General features: G+C 47.0%; 1 long non-coding RNA gene across 1 annotated transcript in view; it reads right to left on the bottom strand.

Moving 5' to 3' along the window:
• The window catches only part of LOC106722460, an 11,899-nt gene extending 303 nt beyond the window's left edge, over window positions 1-11,596 (bottom strand). The window contains exons 1-2 of the long non-coding RNA XR_001358426.1: window positions 11,537-11,596; window positions 11,288-11,408 (exon numbers count right to left, since the gene is read on the bottom strand). This is a non-coding gene — a long non-coding RNA (uncharacterized LOC106722460). The remainder of the gene's footprint in view (window positions 1-11,287; window positions 11,409-11,536) is intronic.
• Window positions 11,597-12,402: the final 806 nt, after the last annotated feature.

Genomic DNA, 12,402 nt, shown 5'->3' with positions numbered 1-12,402 from the left:
CGTGTTGGGACCCCAGCCGGATGCAGAGACTAGGGTTTTCAGGCACCCCTCCTCACCTTTCACCAAGGTGGTAACTGGATTGGCATTTCTGAGGGATTATTCTGTTACAAACTGCCCCACCAGACCACCCATCCCCAGCAAAGTAGTTTTAGGTCATGCCCAGGACCAGGAGCCTCTAAACCATCCCCATAAACTTCTGCCCTTACCTCCAAGATGTTCCAGGAGCAGCTCAGCCCCTCTCTCTCTGAGGGCCTGGGTTAAAATGGAGGCTGCTCCACCCCCTCAGCCAATCCCAGGGACCTCCTAGGGTCATGTGCTAGCCTTGGTGAGGCTAGCAACCACCTTCTGGCTGCTACACTGCCAACTAGAACCTTAAAGTGGCAGGCACTGCAGGTGCCCTGCCACAATATGATTGTATTATTTTTCATATAATAAAGACATCTAGTTCTTTTTTGCTTTCATATATTTTAATACTTTTTTTTTCTATTAGGTTATCGTTTTGACACTATCCTAACTTTCAAAACAGAACTACCTTTGGCTTTTAAAACTGCGATTATACAGTCTTAAATGATGTACTCATAGCAATGTAGAGGGATAACCCTCTTCTTAGCCTCATGGGAGAGCTAGGATCTCTAAATTCTAGTCTTCCTCTTCTTAAAACTTGAAGAATTTTATCAGCTTTTCTTCCATAATAATTTCCCATTTTAGATTGAATAAATGTGTATGCAACTGTAAATCAGTTGAAGGTGCATGGAAGTGCTTTTCAGTACAGTAGGCATTTTTACATATGCAAGCACCACAGTACTAGGAGCTTTGAAAAGCACCTGGCAATGCATTGCTTGCAGTTGTATAAGCAGTGAAATGCATGTCAACATGCAGAAAATGGTGTTGGTCTGCTTTTGAAGTAAAGCACATAGACAGTGATTTAGTTCAAAAGTGCACCACAGCCATTTTCTCCATGCTGACGCACATTTTGCCACTTATACAACTGCAAGCGAAGCAGTGAAGTATGGATCAACTCATGTGCGGAGCAGATTTGATTAACTGAATCTGCTTTGATGCACTGAATCTCTGGCACATCCAAGCACAAAAATGTATGTGTATAAATGCCCAGTATGTCTATCTATGGATGTTGAAAGAGAGCAGAGGTAAAGACAATGTAGGCATAGCCTTATTAGATTAGAGACCTAGGAAGCAAGATTTATGAGAAAAGGCTGAAAGAACTAGGGTCCAAAGAAGAGAAAACTGAAGAAGGATTTGATAACAGTCTTCAAATACTTGAAGGGTGATTTGAGAGAGGATGAAGATGAGCTTTTCTCTGTGGGTGCAGTTGACAGGACTAGGGGAAATGTCTTCAAGCTGCAGCAGACGAAATTTAGGTTGCATATAAGTGGAACAGGGAGCCAGAAGCCCCCATCATTTTAAGTAGACAGTGCAACAGACCAAATCTGCTGCATTGGGCTGCAACAGGGGAGCACAGACTGGCCATAGAGAAAGCCCCTGTGTGGGGCTAGGGCGCCATATGAGCAAAAGGGGTGGGACTTAGAGGCATATAAACCCAAGGCCAGAGACAGGGCAAGCAGTTGGTTTTGCATGCTGCAGGAAGCAGAGCTCCAGGGAGAGAGGGGATGAAAGAGACAGCCTGGCAAGCACCCAAGCCACCTATGACAGCTGGGCATAAAGAGATATATGGCTTGCAGGGTGGCATAAACCTAGTGTGACCACTCATCCCTAATTGGGTAGGACAGTCCTGGAATGGGAACATTAAGTCCTGGTCTTGGGCTGCAAGACTTCAAGACAGCATTTATCTTGGATTTACAATATTGCACAGGGATCCGGGTTTCCCCTTGCAAGATGGCAAAGTTCCAGCCTTCAAGGGACTGATTGGGGCTGCCAGGAGTGGGCACTATATGCATATGCACTCATGCACACATGCATGTAACCAGGAATATACCCAGGCAATGTGGAGAGCAGCTCCCTGCATGCAAGTATATCAGGGGGGAGGAGCTATGTGGGGTAAGTAGGAGAGGAAGAGTGAGGCTCCCATGGTGAGAAAGAGAGCAGGGCAGGGGATGGTGGTACTGTTCAGCCAAGGCAGTACATGGGGCTCAGGGCCTGGGCATGGAATGAAGTGGAGCCAAGGGTGGCTTGTTTCAGGGACCCAGAGAGCTAGGTGCAGTGTAATGAGACTTGCTTGGGTGGGGGAGCCCAGGGGACTGGAAAAAAAAAAAAAAAAGGTAGCCATGTCTGGCTCTGGGAGCTCAGGGGCTGAAGAGCCCAAAATGGGAGAGACCAGGGCCAGGGGCCAATGGCCTAGGAGTGGTGAGACAGGGCCGGGGCCCAGAAACCAAGTCCCAGGGCAGTGAACCATGGCTGAGAGGAAACAGCCAGAGAAAAGGGATTGAATCTAGGAAGGCTAAAGCCCCAAAGTTTTGAGACCTGAGGGACCCAAGTGTTGTGGTAGGGCCATGCCCCCCACTCCCAATGTGATCAGTTACCACTTGCAAGGTATGGACATAGCTACAGGGGGGAGACTGAGACCATGGGTGCAGCCCATACAGCACCTTGTGCTCTGAGGCACTGACAGAGCTAAGTGGGATACAGTTTAGTGCCCTAGGAGGCAAAGCTGAGACTGGCTGGTTGAGGATGTGGGACTCAGTTTGGGACCCTGGGGAAGCTTCCTTATAACCCATAAGAAACATCAAGGTGTGTGGTAGGTGAGGTTAAAGAGAGACAGTACCCCACAGAGTCAGAGTGGGGCAGGAGTCACTGGGTGACCAGGGGACATCAAAGCCACCCTTTGGGCCAGGTCTCTGCTATAATTAGGAGAAACATTCTGGCTACTGGTATGAGGCTGGTAAAGTACTGGAACAGGCTACTGACAGAAGTTGTGGCATCTCCATCCCTGAGAATTTTCAAGGGTAAGTTAAACAGACACTTGACTAAGACTGTGTAGTCAGGGATGATCCTACCTTGAACAGGAGACTGGACCCATAACCTTCTAGCCCTACTTTCCTATGATCTTATGGCCAGGGCAGCCTGCAATCTGATTAGAGCTGGTAAAAAAATAAATAAATAAAAAGATGGGTATGTAATTTTGACATTCCTTTACAATTTTCTAATGAATATTTTAATAGAGATTTCAAAATATTTTGAAATGTCTCAGGAAAATACTGTTTGTTATGAAGCTGTTAAACTTACACAGTTTCCCCTCAGTCTTCTTTTCTGCAGACTAAGCAACCACAATGCCCTCAGCCTCTCCTCAGAAGTCATATGCCCCAGCTCCCAAACCAATTTCATTGCTCTCTGCTGGACTCTAATTTGTCCACATCCAGACACAGTACTCCAGGTGTGGCCTCACCAGCACAGAATACAGTGGAATAATTACTTCCTTTGATCTGTTGACAATGCTGCTACTAATACAGCCCAGTATGGTGTTAGCCTTCTTGGCAACAAGGGCACACTGCTGACTCATAACCATCTATTATCCACTGCAACTCCCAGGTCCTTTTCTGCAAAGCTGCTGCTTAGCCAATCAGTGCCGAGGCTGTAGTGGTGCAAGGGATTCTTCTATCCTAAATGCAGGACTTTACACTTGTCCTTGTTGAACCTCAAGAGATTTTTGGCCTAATCCTCCATTTTGTCTAGGACACAATGAAGCAGGGGTGAGCAATTATTTTGGTGAGCTATCAAGGGCCACAAAAGTAGCCCCACCCCTAGACAGGTGCCCAACCCCTGGTCACCATTTTGGGACTGGAAGTCCCGTCCCTAACACCTGACCTTTACCATCAGAAGTTCCTCCTTTTGCCCCCAGAAGTACTCCTTTTAGGAGGGGAGGGTTGCCATCTTGGTACCAGAAAAAAAAAAAAAAAAAAAAATAATACCCTAGAAGTCAAAACACCTACTATAACATATTTTAATTTTATTACAAAAAAAAATATTTGTCATGACTTACGTTTGCATAGTATATATAGAGATGACTGCATAATAGCTCAATATAAATTCTTACTTTGTATATTGTGTGTGGAAGGGTGTTTGGGGTGCAGGTGTGTGCATCTGTGGCAGGGTTGTGGGGGTAGGGTGTGAGGGAGGATGGGTGTGTGCGGGGACCCCCAACACATTCCCCTTCATGGTGCATAGCCCCTGCCAGCAGCAGTGGCAGCAGCAGGAGGCAGGGGCCCTCAGGACGCTTTCGGCACACACTGGTGCTGCCGCCCACCTGTGTGTGGCCCCAGGCAGTGTAGCAAGGAGCGTAGTCAGGCCAGCCCACCTTTATTACAGTTGACCTTACTGGGGGGAGGGGTAGGCAGCCAGCTCCACTGTGTGGGGTTTCCCCTGGTGGCATACAAGTGCCTGGAGCTGCATGTGCATGATAGAGGTGGGCTGGCCTTGCTGTATGTGCTCTTTGCCACCATGTGCAGTGCTGATTAGAGCCACATGCTGCTGGGCAGCAACACCTAGGTTGGCCTCTAGTGCCCACCACCTGCTGCTGCTGCTGCTGGCAGGGGCTTGTGCCATAGGGAGGGAGTGTGGGTGGGGTCTTCACACTCTTTTCATCCTTCCCTCACACCCACACCCTGCCCACCCAAGCTCCATTCTCTCACCTACCCTGCTAGGTGTGGGCTCTGTGTTCCCGCCCAGCTGCAGCTTCCCTTCCCCTCACCCCTGTCACTATTTACCTGCTGCAGCACTTGCTCCAGGAATAGGTAGGGAAGGAGAAGCTACCGGATGCTGGAGAAGCTGAAAAAGGTCCCCTGGTGGCAGCAGCAGTGGCAGCAGCATCCCTGCCCAGAAGCTGCATGTTGGCTGGGTGGGCCTTACTGCACATGAGGGTGGGAGTGAGGTGTGCAGTTTGGAAAGGGTTAGACACCACCTGTGGGCCAAAGGAAATTGCCTGGCAGGCCAGATTTGGCCTGTGGGACATGTTTAGCCCTCCTCTGCTCTAAATCCTAGCCTGACCCACCAGTGTATCTACTACATCCCCCAGATTGGTGTCATCTGAAAACCTGCTCAGGGTATAATCCATCCCATGTTTCAGATTGGAAATGAAGTTGTTGAACACTTGACACTGGCTGCCAGCTAGACATTGAGCCATTGATTACTACCAAATGAGCCCAACAATCTAGCCAGCTTTCCATCTATCATTCCTCAGACCCATACTTCCTCTGCTTGTCTCCCATATCATTCTTGCAATGAGTCTCAAAAGCCTTGCTGAAGTCAAGGTATATCATTTCCACTGCTTTTCCTGCAACCACAGAACCTGTTGTTATCATCTCATCATAGAAGGCAATCAGATTGGTCAGACATGACTTGCCTTTGATGAATCCATGCTGACTGTTTCTAATCACCGACTTCTCTTTGAAATCCTTAGAACTGGACTGTTTGAGGACCATAATTTTTCCAAGGAATCAGGTGTGGCTGACTGGTTTGTAGCTCCCTGGATCTTCCTTCTTCCGTTTTTTAAACATGAGCACCATATTTGCCCTTTTCCAGTTATCCAGGACCTCTCCCAGTCACCATGAGTTTTCTAAGATGATGGTCAGTGGCTCTGCAATCACATCAGCCAACCCCCTCAGCACCCTCAGATGCATTGCAACCAGCCTCATGAACTTGTACACATCCAGCTTTTCTAAATGGTTCCTAACTGCTCTTTTGTGACTGTTCGCTGCTCAACTTCTCCACAAACTCTGCTGCCCAGTACAGTAGGCCTTCACAGGCAAGGTCTGCTCCCAGGCAAGGTTAGAAAAAAAAAAAAAAAAAAAAAAAAAGCACTGAGTGCTTCAGCCTTTTCCTCCTCATCTGTCACTAGGTTGCCTCCTTCATTCAGTAAGGGACCCACACTTTCCCTGTGATGGGAAACAGACGGGCATGAGGAGAGACCAGAGGGGCAGGAACAGGCAATGCTTACCTTTGGTGCATGGAGAACCTGACCTGGGAAGAAGGACCAGCTGCCAAGGTTTTGTAGCACCTGCTTCTGCAGGATTGGAGGGAAGAATGAAGGTGCTGGCATTTCAGGCCCAGAGGAAGGGCCAAGTGGGGTAGAGAGACTGCAGAGTATGGTGACAGGAACTGGAAGTAGCTGGAACCAGTAATCTCTGACAGATGATAGTAGAGAGGGACAAAGGACTCCAGAGGAAAGGGGTCAGAAGAGTCCTAGCAGGGCTAAGACAGCTGGCCAGGAAGTAGACTGGCTTATCAAAAAAATCAATGAGACTGAGGGAGAGAGTGGAAATGAGAGAGCAACTACTTTAGGACTGTGAGTTTTTTAAAAACGGGCCATACCCCTTTATTGCCAAACTCAGTTTTTTTTCTTTTCTAACATTTTCTTTGATCCTTTCCACCTTCTGAATGGTGTTAAAAAAAAAATCGGAATAGGAAAAAGGGGTGATCAAGAGAAGGAATGTTTATGAATTGAGTGATTAACACCAGGAGGAAAAATGGATTTCAGTTTAGTTCAGCATGGGAGCGATTTTCTCCTAGAATCACTTAGTAGACACTGATAGGCCCAGGTGAGAGGTCAAATTGATTTTATGTTCACCATTTTCTGACATCCAGGACAGATTGTTCAGCTCATACCTGTGTGGAAAGTTAATTTATATCTGCCTTTTTTTTTTTTTTAAATGACTTTGACTGGGCTGATTGCAAGTTAAGTGACTGTTATTACAAAAGTCAGAGACAAGGTGTCTATGGTTCAGGTATGCAAATTGAAGGGTGGCTGAGTTAAGCTCTAATCCTAATGGAGTTCTAACACCTTACTGACCTCAGAAAGCTTAAGACACAGAAAATCTCCATCAGTTTGGACGCAAGGGTGGGGTTACGTAAGAGGAGCCCCACAAAGAGGACGTACCAGGGTGATCAGAGAGGGTTAATGCCTAGCCTGTTAACCTCCTGATAAATATTCAGAAATATCAAGGCACGGCAGGTGAGAGGCAGGTATTACCAGCTGGGTATTCGCAGAATCCCCGCCTTCAAATCTCCTTATGTCCTGAGGCTTTTACGGGGTGAGCCATCAGGAACCATAGCCATATACAGTCCCTTCTTCACACCCTGACCTTTCTCTTGTTGCCAACATACTTTTAGAAACCCTCATTACCCTTCACATCCCTTGCTAGCCTTAACTCCTGTTGCACTTTCACCTTCCTGATTCATCCCTGCATGCCCAAGCAATAATGTTATACTCTTTCCAAGTTGTTTGTCCAAGCTACTGCTTCTTGTAAGCTTCCTTTTTGTGTTTAAGCTCACCAAAGAGTTCTCTGCTAAGCCTAGCTGGGTGCTTGCCACATTTGCTATTCCTCCTGTACATCACCTAGATGGTCTCTACAACACTTGCACCAGGAAGTAGCTTCCAATGTTTTACAAACACTTCGTGGATTGCCTGTGTGCTATTGTATTGCCTTCCCAGCAGATGTCACGGTGACTGAAATCCCCCCAGGGCCTGTGATCTGGAAACTTCCTCTAGCTGTCTGAAGAAAGCCTCATCTGGTGGTCTATACCAAACACCCATCATGACATCCTCCTTGTTGCTGTTCTCTCCAACCTTAACCCAGAGACTTTCCACAGGTCTCTCTCTAGTTTCATGCTGGAGCTCTGAGCAATCATACAGGTCTCTTACATACAGTGCAACGCCTCCTCTTCTTGTTCTTTCTGAACAGTTTATAACTATCTAGGACAGTGCTCCAGTCATGTGAGCTATCCTACTAAGTTTATGCAATTTCACTAGCGTCATTAGTTCCTCGACTGTGCGAGGACTTCCAACTCTTCCTGTTAGTTTCCCAGGCTCCATGCATTTGTGTACAGACACCCAAGATGACTAGCTAATTGCCCTACTTTCTCAGGAAGAACTAAGAATTTCTCCTCCCCTTCTGCCCCTTCCTGCTTGTGCTTTATCCAGGTCCCCCACTTACCTCAGGGCTTTGTTATCCACCCCTGGTGAACCTAAGTTAAAGCCCTCTTCACTAGGTTAGTGAGCCTGTCTATAAAGATGCTTTTCTCTCTCTCTCTCTCTCCACCAGGTGAATCCCATCACTTCCTAGCAATCTTTCTTCATAGATTTCTAGAGTCAGAAGGGACCTGGTAGATCATCAGGTCCAACCCCCTGCACCAGGCAGGAAAGAGCGCTGGGGTTAAGTAACCCCAGCCAGATGCCCATCTAATCTCCTCTTGAACACCTCCAGGGTAGGGGAAAAGCACCACCTCCTTTGAAAGCCCATTCCATATTTTGGCAACCCTTACCATAAATAATTTCTTCTTTATATCCAATCTAAATATATTCTCCTTCAGTTTGTGGCCATTATTTCTGGTAACCGCAAGAGGTGCCCTGGTAAACAGAATGTCCCCTATTCCCTGCTGGCCCACCCTGATGAGTTTGTAGGCAGCCACAAGATCACCTCTCAGCCTTCTCTTGCGGAGGCTGAAGAGATTCAGATCTCTCAGTCTGTCTTCATACAGTCTAACCTGCAGCCCCGCAGCCATATGAGTAGCCCTTCTCTGAACCCTCTCAAGGTTATCCACAACCCTCCTGAAGTATGGTATCCAAAACTAGATGCAATACTCCATCTGCAGCCTCACCAGTGATGCATAGAGGGGAATTATCACTTCCCCAGACCTGCTTGTGATGCACCTGCTGATACAAGAAAGAGTGCAGTTATCCTTGCTTATTCCCTTGTCACACTGGTGACTCATGTTCAGTCTTGTGTCAATCAGGACTCTGAGAGATCTTTCCACTGCTGTGGTGCTCAGAATGGTACCCCCAAGTCTATGTGTGTGTTGGAGATTCTCTCCCCAGATGCAGCACCTTGCATTTATCCTTGTTGAATTGCATCCTATTCTGATCTTCCCACTTTCCCAGTCTGTTCAGAACCACCTGAATTCTATCCCTGCCCTCCAGTGTGTTTACTATGCTCCATAGTTTAGTGTCATCTGTGAATTTGGACAAGGCGTTTTCAACACCTTCATCCAAATCACTGATGAAGAAAATAAACAATACTGGTCCAAGGACAGAGCCTTGGGGGACACCACTGCCCATATCCCTCCAGGAATAAATTGACCCATCCACCACTACTCTTTGGGTATGTCCCATAAGCCAGTTTCTCACCCACCTTACTGTGAAAAAAAAAATCCACATCACAGCTACTCTGTTTATGCATAAGAATTGGGTGCAACACTGGCAAAAGCCTTTTTAAAATCCAGGTAAATAATATCTATTTCCTCCCCTACATCTAAGCACTTTGTGACCTGGTCATAAAGAGAGACCAGGTTAGTCAGGCAGGATCTACCTGCTATAAACCCATGCTGGTTGCCCCTCACCATTGTGATACCCACTAGCCCCCTGCAAAAGGGATCCTTAATGATTTTTTCCTAAGGTCTTGCTAAGAATAGAGGTGAGGCGGACTAGCCTATAATTTTCCACGTCCTCCTTCCTCCACTTCTTGAATATAGGGACCATGTTGGCCCATTTCCAGTCCTCTGGGACCTATCCCAACTGCCACGAGTACTCAAACAGCTGTGCTAGTTGTTCTGCTATGTCATCGGCCAATTCCTTTAGTACCCTTGGGTGAAGATCATTGGGGCCTGCTGACTTAAATACATCCAACCCTTCCAAGTGCCACTTCACTAGGTCAGTGCTAACCATTGGTGGATTGGTACTACTCTCATTCCAGACTAAAGACTCATTGGGAGGTGCATTTGTATCGGTGTCCAGGAAAACAGAGGCAAAGAAATTATTTAAGAGCTCCGCTTTTTCCACCCTATCAGTTATGAGTTGCCCTAATCCATTCTGTAGCGGCCCTATGTTACCCTGCACCTTCTTCCTGCTCCCTATGTACTTAAAGAAGGACTTCTTGTTATCCTTAATCTTGGTTGCCAGTTGAGTTCTGTATCTCCTTTGGCCTTTCTTACTGCTTCCCTGCAAGTGCAAGCCAAATAGGTATACTCCTCCTTGGTGGCTGTCCCCTGCTTCCATAGCCTGTAGGACTCTTTTCCTCTGAAGGTTCCCCTGGATTTCCCTGCTCAGCCAAGAAGGTTGTTTGTCTCTTTTGTCACCCTTTGTGTATACTGCGATGGTGTCCCTCGGTGCCTGTAGGATCAGTCCCTTGAGGAACTCCCACTCTTCTTGGAGCCCCATCTCACAGATGTGATTACCCCTCACACCCACCCTAACCAATCTCCTGAGCTCATTGAAGTTGGCCTTCCAGAAGTCTAGCACTAATGGAACAACATCCCAAGGAATAACATCCCATGGTCAGAGAAGCCTGCTGGCAGCACCACCTGCACAGCCATGCATTGGTCTGCAGGATGTGTCACTCCTGCCACGTCCCTTCCTCTTGACTGAAAGGAAGTAAGAGAACATGATCTGTACCCCCATCCCCTTCACCTTTCCATCCAGAGCCCTGTAGTCACTCATGATCTGCCCAAGGTCACCTTTGGCAGTATCACTGCTCATCACATGGATGCGCAGCATAGGGTAATAGTCAGAGGGTCAGACGAGTCTCGCCAATCCTGTTGTATCTTTCATCCAGGCTCCAGGCAAGCAGCAAGTCTCCTGAGATGACAGGTCAGGTCAGCAGATGAATCCCTCGAAGATGGAAGTCTCCAAGCACCATCACCTATTGCTTCCTGAGAGTCCATGTCCTCTTCCTTCCTCCACAGTCCTAGAGGTTTCCTCCAGTATGGAATGTATGATGTCCTCATGGCAGAGGATATTTTAGAGCCTCTCTGCCTCATCCTGTAGCTCTCTTCTACCCAAGGGACACCACCAGAAGGCACTGCTCACACTTCAGGCACTCCCTACCTGGCTGACGCTGAAAGGAATCTGCAAGTTGCAGCCTGTACAGCACCAAGCCAGGACCTGGGTGGAAGCCTCAACCATGTGTGGTGCTGCCAGGACAGACACCCCACAGGTGAAAGCAGAGGAAGAGCTGAAAGGGCTAGTGGCTCTGAGATTGCAACTTCCTCCAGCCATGTCTCTGGGTCTTCTAACCTGGTGTCTCTCAATTCTTGCCTCTTTCCAAACAGACCTCCCATAGCAGACTTCTCTGTAGCTGGACTGTTTGCTGTTCCTTGATCTGAAGGTCTCCCTTTTCCTTACACCCTTTTTCCTCTCAGCAAGCTTACAGTGAAGGAATGTGAGAGTTTCAAAGCAAACTCTGTAGACGACTCCCTCTCACTCTGGCCTCTAGTTAAACAAAAGACTTAGGTCTTGGTCTAGCTCGTGAGTTTTGGCTGATAAAATAAGATAAAACAGAACTATTCATGTTATTCAGCCCTAATTACATATAAATAATCTTACCTTCAGGCTCTCCTTCAAAGAGAGGGGCAGCAAACTGACCTGCAAACTGCTTGCAAAGTGTCCCGTGTGCTGCTCCCCTGGTCACTCAGATTGCTTTCCTGGGTCTGGACTGGCTCAGCCCCTTTGTTACACCCAGACAGCAATCAATCAGTAATCTATCCATCCAGCTGCTCACAGCACACACCCAAACACAAACCCATCAAACATCCCACAGCAAGCTAAGCACCCAGGCAGCCCTGGCTCATTTACCTTCCCAGACCAGGATCTAGTGCTTGGTTCTTCTTCCTCTTGCTCCCAGAAAATTGCTTGCTTCTCCCTTATGGCTTTGACTGACTCCTTATATACCTCTCCTGGGCCTGGCTTGGCTAGGCCCCTTTGTCACACCCAGACAGCAATCAATCAGCAATCATTCCATTCAGCTGCTCAGAGCACACACCCAAGCATACAAACCCACCAAACAGCCCTTAGCAAGCCAAAAATACAGGCAACCAACGAATAGGACCAACCACAAGGGTCAGAAAATGAGGACATACTAAATACATGGACCAATAGTAAGAAATAATTTCTTGCATCCTAACAGTTGTTGTCTCTGCCATGTTATGAAGCAAGAGTAAAGAGGCCAGTTATTTGAATTAGGATATATGCCTCTGCCAACAACTCTGGCAATCATACCTCTCTTTATTCTGAAATGTTACGTCATAGATTCCCTGAAAAAAATGGCAATATACCTATTTTTTGTAACATGCTAATACCTTAGCCTTGAGACTAAGACACAAAGAAGTCATAAGTAGGAGAAGAACAAATCTACCTTTTTAGTGGGCTTTTTTTTTCTATCGTTCAGGGACATGAACAGGGTGGACGGGGATCAGACTTTGGCACCTAATAGGCAGAATACAAGTTAGTCTTATGTCTCATATTAAGAATTTTAGAATCACTGTCCCATGGAACCTGCTTCTGTTATCAGCATTTTTTTAAGTGACCTTTTATATAGGCAATTTGTGCAAAAGCAAATAGCTAGACCTCCCATATAAATCATTCCAAAATGTACAGCTCAGAGCGTTTATCACAAGTTGAGGTACTACATTAGCTGTTGCAATAGCAAGGTCATTATGTGT

Source organism: Alligator sinensis, unplaced genomic scaffold (genome assembly GCF_000455745.1).
Source record: "Alligator sinensis unplaced genomic scaffold, ASM45574v1 scaffold751_1, whole genome shotgun sequence".
Taxonomy (NCBI): Eukaryota; Metazoa; Chordata; order Crocodylia; family Alligatoridae; genus Alligator; species Alligator sinensis.
This window is presented reverse-complemented; position numbering and strand designations above follow the sequence as displayed.